Here is a 6,000-nt window from a genome sequence, read left to right as displayed (position 1 = left end):
GCCCAGGGTAGTGCTACAGGCCAGCACTACCGATGTCAGGCTACTTGCCAGCACTACCGATGTCAGGCTATGGGCCAGCACTACCGATGTCAGGCTACGGGCCAGCACTACCGATGTCAGGCTACGGGCCAGCACTACCGATGTCAGGCTACGGGCCAGCACTACCGATGTCAGGCTACTGTTTCTAATTATGCTTCTGACACAATAGAGCAAGATGCAGTGCCCAAAGGGCTGGGCCAATACACATTTGAGTACTCTAGCTAATACACACAGCAATGATGTGTTTCATAACCACACAAACATACGTAAAATAAAGACTATTCAACTTACTTTCACAGCCCTAGTGGTGGTGGTACAAGTTTTGACTGAAATACATAAGTGGTTTAAGGTATATAATAAATCTGGAAACAGAAATGATACACAATATGACCAAAAGTATGTGGACACCTGCTCGTCGAACAAAATCATGGGCATTAATATGGAGTTGGGTCTCCCCTTTGCTGCGGAGACTCTGCCACTAGAGCATTAATGAAGTCGTGCACTGATGTTGGCCGATTAGCCCTGGCTCACAGTCGGCGTTACAATTCATCCCAAAGGTGTTTGATGCGGTTGACGTCAGGGATCTGTGCAGGACAGTCAAGATCTTCCACACCGATCTCAACAAACCATTTGTGTATGGACCTTGCTTTGTGCACGGGGGCGTTGTCATGCTGAAACAGGAAAGGGCCTTCCCCAAACTGTTGCCACAAAGTTGGAAGCACTGTATCGTCTAGAACGTCATTGTTTGCTGTCGTGTTAAGATTTCCCATCACTGGAACTAAGGGGCCTGAACCATGAAAAACAGCCCCAGACCATTATTCCTCCTCCATGAAACTTTATAGTTGGCACGATGCATTGGGGCAGGTAGCGTTCTCCTGGCATCTGCCAAACCCAGATTCTTCCGTCAGACTGCCAGATGGTAATTCATCATTCCAGAGAATGTGTTTCCACTGCTCCAGAGTACAATGGCAGCGAGCTTTACACCACTCCAGCCGACGCTTGGCATTGCTCATGGTGATCTTAGGCTTGTGTGCGGCTGCCATGGAAACCCATTTCATGAAGCTCCCGACGAACAGTTATTGTGCTGACGTTGCTTCCAGAGGCAGTTTGGAACCCGGTAGTGAGTGTTGCAACCGAGGACAGACGATGTTTACCTGCTACGCACTTTAGAACTCTGTGGTCCCATTCCGTGAGCTTGTTTTACAGTAGAGATAGCATAAATAACTGCATAAAAAAACTGCATAAAATAGTTGCCTATATAGGGGAAATACATGGAAATCTTCAGTTTGATGTATTTGATACCATTCCACCTATTCCGCTCCAGCCATTAACACGAGCCCGTCCTCCCAAATAAAAAGGTACCACCAACCTCCTCTGGTAGAAGTGCTCAAAAAGTGACTTTTTGGACCTCAATGTCAAAATAGATAAAAGATAGATAAAAGGTTCTCAAAGATCATATAGGGGCTCAAAGTTGACCTATTTTGCATACCCCACCATACAATGAGACATCCATGTCTTCATCATTGGAAAAAATTAACAGTTGAGATGGACAACATATCAAAGCTTAAATATTTTAAAATGTTGTTTAACCTATTAAACATCAATTATCTAAAAATCTGTAAACTCCCAATTTTTTTTATTTCTCGATTTTATACACCTGTCAGCAACGGGTGTGGCTGAAATGACAGAATCCACTAATTTGAATGGGTGTCCACATACTTTTGCATATATAGTGTAGGTCACATTTAGCTAATAAATGTGGGCTTGTTTTACAGTAGAGTGGGTCTTTGTCTTCATTCAATTCATCACTAGGTCCCTTCCACAGCCTCTTTCACAGTAGTCTGGGGCAAGCTTTGGCATGGTTATTGGAGCTGTTCTCCTACTATGAACCTTGTGATGTTGTGTTGTCTCACGTTTGGTAATGTAGATCTCTGTTCCCTCAGCCTTCTGCTTGCCATGTTCGAACACCTTCCTCTTCTTAGCCAAGACAAGACTTAGCCAAGACAAGGTAAGTGGCAAGGAGGTTTAAACCTGAATACAAGCATGCAACTGCTACAGTGTGTGTGTGTGTACTTGTTGTTCTACCTGATCAGGGCCCCAGTGTCCAAACAAATTCACCCGAATATCTTGACATGGTAGGAAAACAACAACTTTTTTTAAAAGTCAGTACTTATTTTAATGTCCTGAATTTGTTTAAATGCTATTTTAAGCTCATTGGTTACGTTTAGGGTTAAGGTAATGGTTAGGTGTAGGGAAAATACGATTTTTAATGGTCAAATGTTTTTAACTCCCCAAAAAGTGGTGAAATTTCACAAAAATAGAGCTGCGTGTGTGTGCACGTTGATACAGTACAAAATACCCCTGACTAATCTGTGGAGGGAGTCACACCTTAACTCAGTCAGCAATACAGCAACACAATGACTAGCAGCTGCTGCTGACTCTGTCCTCCATCTGATCACAACTGCTGTGGAAATTGGCACCAAAACATAGATAGTGGTCATTATTTCATCCCCGCATCCCTTTTTGTTTAGCTACTGTAAACATGGCTACTTAACCTCACCAGTGTTTGGTAAGCATATCAAAACATAATGTTTTACTCTGCTGCAGAGGGAAGGGTGTAATTATGAAGCCTGGGGGGATGTGTATATCAATGAGACAGCTGTGGCTCATCAGAGAAAGCAACATGAATCTGTACACAAATCTGTGTCTTCCCAGGACTGTAGTGTAGAAGGTCCTGCCATAGATCTTACAAGGGATCAGCTCTCCATTGGAGTGCAGAGCCTCCTCCACATCTGTACAGGAAGGAATGGATGGGGTGTTTCGCCTTCTGTACATCGCAATGGCATTTGTCGGTTTATGTGAAATGTATTTTTAGCTAATTCTATTATAAATTCTCAGTCTGAAACATCACAAGCTAAATGTACTCAAGTAACAAACACTATAATGCACTAGTTCAAAACAGCATAAAAAACTGCATAAAATAGTTGCCTATATAGGGGAAATACATGGAAAACTTCAGTTTAATGTATTTGATACCATTCCACCTATTCCGCTCCAGCCATTAACACGAGCCCGTCCTCCCAAATAAAAAGGTACCACCAACCTCCTCTGGTAGAGGTGCTCAAAAAGTGACTTTTTGGACCTCAATGTCAAAATAAAAGATAGATAAAAGGTTCTCAAAGATCATATAGGGGCTCAAAGTTGACCTATTTTGCATACCCCACCATACAGTGAGACATCCACGTCTTCATCATTGGAAAAAAATGAACGGTTGAGATTGACAACATATTAAAGCTTAAATATTTTTAAATGTTTTTGTGTTTTTTTACCTATTAAACGTCAATTATCTAAAAACACCCATTTTTTTCTCTCCATAAATTTGCCTAGCCTATGTTGTAGCTTAGACCCTATTTGATATCATCTGAGGTTTTTGTGTTGTGTTTTGAGAATTGAGATTAAAGTCAAACATTTTAAAGCTTTTTTTCAAGAAATTATAAAATAGTTTTGCAACCCCGTTTGTAAGCTTTTAAAGTATATCAAACTAAACTGTTTATCTTTTCCTGTGATGATAACATGGATGTCTCATGGTCTGAAAAATAGGTCAACATTGAGCACCTTTATACATGTAGGTTAAACCAGGCCCATTTTTAGGCTCTTGTTTTGGTAGTGAGATGGAATAACCTTTTATCTTGGCCAGGTCGCAGTTGTAAATGAAAACTTGTTCTCAACTGGCCTACCTGGTTATTAAATAAAGGTGAAATAAATAAATAAAAACCTAACAGTTGATCAATGTTGGCTTGAAGTTTAGCATGAGGCTGCCATTCTAAGCATACATTACGTCCTTTGCTCAAGCGCTGTAGCCAACATGTAAGGCTATCAAATAGCTTCTGAGTTACCAAATAGCAATCAACTATTCAAATGAATGTAAATGCCTTCATTACGAACAACCAGTGCCACCAATGTTTTCATAACACCCTAGCTAGTCCGCCCTGTTTTGGCTTGACACAGCAAAGGACGTTTTCAGTAAAGAGAATTCCTGAAAAACAACACAAAAAAAACGACATTTATTAAACAGTAAAGTCGATAACTGGTTAAGTCCTCAATTGATTAATTACCAGCGTTAAACGTCTTACCCTTAAAACCCACCATCTCGCTTGTCTGTGTCGGTTGCTGCTGTTGCATGAAATTGAGGTAGGTAACAACAGACTTTGGCTTTCCCAAACTCGGTCCTGCTTCTTGGCTGTGCCGGTCAGTATCAATTAAATGTCGATTTATGGGCTTTATTGACACGGGAAACATGTTTACATTGCCAAAGCAGGTGAAATGGATAATAAACAAATGTGAAATAAACCATTTAAAAAAAGAACAGTAAGCATTACACTGACTGCTCAGGCGCGCTTTCTTTGACACACACAATCTGTAGTTTTTCATTCCTAATAGTAGGCCTATAAGATTTTTTTTTTTTATATATTGAGTCGTGTTGGAACAATTATTAGGCTAAGAAATAAAAAATAACGTAATTGAATTACATTTATTAAAATACATCTAGCCTAATTGAACACGCGAGCCAGTGCACGAGCCCTGCCCAACCGCCTAGCGCTCAGACGTCATGCCCACGTGCGCCAGAAGAGGTCCAGCTGCATCTGTAGATGCGACAGAAAACAAATGACCGCTTATGTCGCTGTGTGATTAACCGTGCAAAGCAGCTTGTTTGGAAGTCCTCAACACACACAGGGTAAGATTTAATAACGTGTCAAGTTTCGGTGTATGTAATCGGTTTAAATGGTGCCGCTTTCGACAGCCTCAAAGGCTGGCAAACTACAGATTGCAGAGAAGTATTTGTCAATATTTACCGATATTTTCTGGTGTTTTGATTTAGGCCAGTTGAAACTCGTCCCCTTGTTTTGCAAATGATACATCGCCACAAATGTGATTACAATGTTGCCATACAGCGGACGTTAATGCTATTACAGAGTTGAAACATTAATTAGTACGGTTACATGCACACAATAATGCGATTGTGGATAGTCAGATTAATAATAGTTCGATTAAAACGTGTACATGCTTTGCAAGAACGATTTCCATAATAATCCTGTTTACAGATGAAATCAGGCTACATAATGGCTCTCTAAAATGTAGAACATCGCCAATCAAAATAAACGCTCTTTCTACCACAGCGAACATGTTCGGACATTAAAGTTCATATGTGAAAACTACTTCTAAAAGATGCATACATTCAGTTGTTCACAACACAATTGACTCGCGTTAGAGGGAGGCTCGCTCGGCTGGTGCTAGCACATTCGCAGGTAGAATGCAACACTGGAACGCCGATTAAGGTGTTAACATCTTCTAATAGTTAAAGATTGCTCAGAAAACCAGGTGTTTTTAATCGGCAATATTGACCTTGTGCCGATTAAGATAAACAGAGTATGGTGTTTACATGATTTGTTTAATCTACCTACTGCCTTAATCCGTTTAAAATTTAATTATGAGTGTGCATGTAAACGTTGTAACAACAAAATACACTCACTGTCGCGCTCTAGTCCACATTCGTTCAAATTGAATTAGAGAAATATCGTAATGGGGGGGATTCCCAAGCCTTTCATCAGGGCCGGTCCTGGCCTTTCTGCTACCCTAGGTGAGACAAAAAAATTGCAACCCCTACAAGAGTAGCGACAGTAAGCAAAATTACGTTGTAAAGATGTCTAAAATACGTGTTTTTCCAGATATTGAAGTTATTCAATTTAGGTTCTGAGTGAAAGGTGAAAATGTGTATTTTCCGGAAGTTGATCCCAGCTTCGTTTTTGGTTCTGAATGAAAGTTGAAAATGTGTCATTTTTAGACCTCTATGGTTGGGCCAAATCAAGGCTGGTCCAGACAAACCTAAATCTGATTGGTTCGGACCGAACCAAAAAACAACTTATGTGTAAGTCAAGGTCGGTCCAGACTGCACCAAAAATA

Source organism: Oncorhynchus mykiss, chromosome 15 (genome assembly GCF_013265735.2).
Source record: "Oncorhynchus mykiss isolate Arlee chromosome 15, USDA_OmykA_1.1, whole genome shotgun sequence".
NCBI classification, from domain to species: domain Eukaryota; kingdom Metazoa; phylum Chordata; class Actinopteri; order Salmoniformes; family Salmonidae; genus Oncorhynchus; species Oncorhynchus mykiss.
The sequence above is the reverse complement of the archived record's forward strand: the minus strand, read 5'-3'. Positions refer to the sequence as shown.